We start from the raw sequence: 3,985 nt of genomic DNA, 5'->3' as shown, positions 1-3,985 counted from the left end.
TGTGTATTGGAACGCATCTACATAGGCGTGAGAATAGATGGGACTGCTGATGTAATACGTCCACAGCGTCTGGGACAATGAGCCGCACAGAAGTAACTTCCTGTGTATTGGAACGCAAATATAATGGCATTAACGGCTAAATAGTATTGGTCTTATATAACACCATTATTTCTATGTACAAATCCATGCAATATTTTTCTAATTAATTTCATTAATTATAAGAAAACATTTCTGGCATTTTATAATATTTAGCGTATTTTATGACAATTTCATATAAGAATACATTGTTTAAAATAGCAGTATAGCGATTTTGGGCATATAGAACATCTCAAAGGATGTATATAGGTCGGGACAATATGCAATACATAATACAGATAAGAACTCAAACGATGGAGGATTTGATGATCCAGGAAAGGGGGGGGGGGAGGGGAGAGAGAGGGAACTTATAATCAGTTTGAAGCAAATATTATTAAATTTATGCAAATAAATACAATATTTTTCTAACTCATTTCATTAATTATAAAAAATATACGGATACATTGTTTAGAATAATGGTCTAGCAATTTTTGGGCATATAAGACATCTCAAAGGATGTATATCTCAAAGGATGTATATAGGTCGGGACAGTATGCAATACATAATACAAATACAAATTCAAACGATGAAGGATTTGACGATCCAAAGAGGAGGGGAGGGGAAGGAGGAAATGGGGGTGGGGTGATAGGGGAAGGGGACTTATAATCGGTTTGGAGTACATATTATATGTAACCTATTATATTGATTGTTTTTTCAGGTAGACAACCTCTGTTTGTTGATTTATAGTGAGAAATTTAGACATTTGGGTGATTCAATATGTCTCATTCAAGAGGTGAAAAAAAAGAAAAAGAAAAAACGAAAAAAAAGGAGGGAAAAAAGGGGAGGGAGGTGGGATAGGTGTATGGGAAAGGAGGAAAGAGGACCACAGGCAGAAGTTAATTGAAATATAAATAATTTAGATGATAGTATTGAGTTCCATGGCTTTGTTTAAACCGTCTGGATGGATAGTTTGCATTCTAAACATCCAGTATGCTTCTTGTTTACATAACTTTTTATACCGGTCTCCCCCTCTGATTGTTTTAGAAATATGTTCTATGCCTATTACTGTTAATCCTTTGGGGTTACCTTGGTGTTTTATTGTAAAATGACGGGAGACGCTGTGTGTCTCAATTTGTTTTAAAATATTGCGTCTATGCTCGCAAAATCTGGTTTTTAACTTTCTGGTTGTGCGTCCAATATATCCAAGGCCACATGGGCATTTTAACATATATATGGTGAAATCTGAATTGCAATTTATGAAGTTATTGATGGAGTGTGTTGTCCCTTCATGGTCTTTTATAGATACATTTGATTTATTTTAGATATGTGTGCAAGTGATACAGTTTGTTTTGCCACATTTAAAGAAACCTTTCGGGGAAGAGGTCAACCACATTTTTGAGAGGTCGTCATTGTTTACTTTGGGTGAATCTTTTTTAATGAAGCTTGGTGCTAATGAATTCTTTAAAGTTTTATTTTTTCGGAAAACAAATACTGTTTTTTCTGGTAACAAATCAATTAAATATGGGTCCTGTCTTAATATGTTGTAATTTTTCTTGACAATTTTTTGTATTTGGGAAGACTGGTTATTATAAGTGGAAATAAATGCCATTTGATATTTGTTATGTTGGTTATTTTTAGAAAAGGGGTTTTGAATCTGATTAGATGGTACATCATTTTTTCTTATAAGAATTTCGTTTCTATCTAGTTTTTTAACTTCATTGTATGCTTTATTCAAAAGAGCTTTAGGATAGCCTCTCGATTCAAAAGAAGACATCATCTCCATTGCCTGTTTTTCAAAAATGTTTTTATCAGAACAATTTCTGTATAAGCGGAGTAGTTGGCCTTTAGGTATTCCTTTTTTCCACGGAATGTGATGTGCACTATTATAGTGCAAATATGAAGCAGAGCCCACTTCTTTAACAAAGTTAGAGGTGACAATTTTATTGTCATGAATTTCAAGGGTCACATCCAGATAGGAAATGCGATTCCGGTGCAGGGTGTGGGTGAATTGTAAATTATATTGATTATTGTTAAGGTGACTAACAAAATTAAGTGCTAAGTGTGGTTCCCCATCCCAAATTATAAATAGATCATCTATATAACGGCCATAGAGGACCAGGTTCGCTACAAAGTGGCTGTTCCAAATCAGTTCTTCTTCTAGCTCTCCCATATATAAATTTGCATAACTTGGTGCGAACCTGGTCCCAATGGCCGTTCCCATCACCGGTAAGTAAAATGTGTCTTGAAATAAAAAATAATTGTGTTGTAAGATATAAAGAATAGAATCAGTGATAAATCTCTTGTGTCTATCCCCCAAGTCTCCATCTTTTGTCAATCTTCTTGAGATGACCTGTGTTCCTAGATTGTGAGGGATATTTGAATATAGACTTGTAATGTCTAAAGTGAGGAAGGAGTAGGACTCTTTCCACTGTATATTTTGTATGAGTTGAAGAAAATGTGATGTATCTTTGATGTGAGACTTGAGGGTAGACACTCGAGGTTGAAGAAAAGAATCTACATAAAAAGAAAGATTGGAAGACAGTGAACTAATACCAGATATAATTGGACGACCAGGTGGTGCAGTGATGGATTTGTGGATTTTGGGAAGGTGATAATAAATAGGGACTAAAGGGTGTTCACAGAATAGGAATCGCAGTTCCTCTCTGGATATGACCCCATCTTGTTCTGCTTCTTTCAAAAGATCCAGAAGTTCTATCTTACTACCTAAAACAGGGGACTACATAAAACAAAAAGAACAAACCTCCTCCAAAAGAAACAGAAGTCCTCAATCAGAGAAAGAAGAGGACGCAAAAAAAGGAGCAACAGAAAAAACTAAAATATAAAAAAAGACATACACCCCCTAAAAAAGTATATTTAACCTTTCTTCAAAACAACTATCCAGTGCCGATCTATCACTCCTGAACAAGGGTTTGAAATTTTCACCTACTGCATCACCAAACATTTTCGATCTTTTTGTTGAGCTAAACCGCTTCATTAGAAATTTATGTCGCAAAAGATTTTTTGCGAAACAAGTCCTTAATAAAAATAAGGACGAAGCAGCCGCAATTATCTTGGCCAGAAATCATTCTGAATACAGACGCCGAGGAAGTAACATCTCAGCGCATCTAGAGCAGAGATGTTTCCTCCTCGGCGTCTCTAGTTAGAATGATTTCTGGCCAATCAGGAGCCGACTTTCTCGGCTCCTGATTGGCCAAGAAATCATTTTGTGCAGAGACGCCGAGGAGGAAACATCTCAGCGCCTGTCAAAGTCCTGCGAGCCGGATACCAGATGGGAGCAGCGCTGTCACCGGAGAGAATTCCGAGGTCGTCGCCGGGGACCAGGTGAGTTGGATTTGCTTCCTTAGGTACCCCTGGGGACTACCTCAGATTCCGGACCCCGGATTCTGCAGCCCAGGAGCCCCGGAACCCCAGGACCAGCCCCGGAACCAGGACCAAGGCCCCAGAACCGGACTCTTCTGCCCTGGAGCCCCGGAGGACAGACCCAGGATCCAGGGACCGACCTAGGGGCTCAAGGTAGGTAAGTATCAGTGTGTGTGTTTTGTGTGTATTAAACTTTTATTTTACAGTGTGTCAGTGTGATTTTGTTAACTATTTTTTGTACTGCAGAACTACAAGTGCCAGCGGGCCCTTTAATGCCCCGCATGCTGGGACTTGTGGTTCTCCAAGTCCCAGCATGCGGGGTAGGCTTGCTGGGACTCATAGTTCGCCAGTATAAAACAATAGTTGTACTTCTTTATTTTACACAAGCCATCAGCCCGATGCCCACTGCCCAGGGGCATCGGGGACAGCCCCGGACTATCAGCATGGGCTGGTAAGTCCTGGAGGGGGGGGACCCCTTCATTGGGGGGGTCCCCACTTCCCCAGGACCCCTGCCCATGCTGACCAGCCA

The sequence above is a fragment of the Crinia signifera genome, chromosome 3, assembly GCF_055691185.1.
Source record: "Crinia signifera chromosome 3, ASM5569118v1, whole genome shotgun sequence".
Taxonomy (NCBI): Eukaryota; Metazoa; Chordata; class Amphibia; order Anura; family Myobatrachidae; genus Crinia; species Crinia signifera.
The sequence above is the reverse complement of the archived record's forward strand: the minus strand, read 5'-3'. Positions refer to the sequence as shown.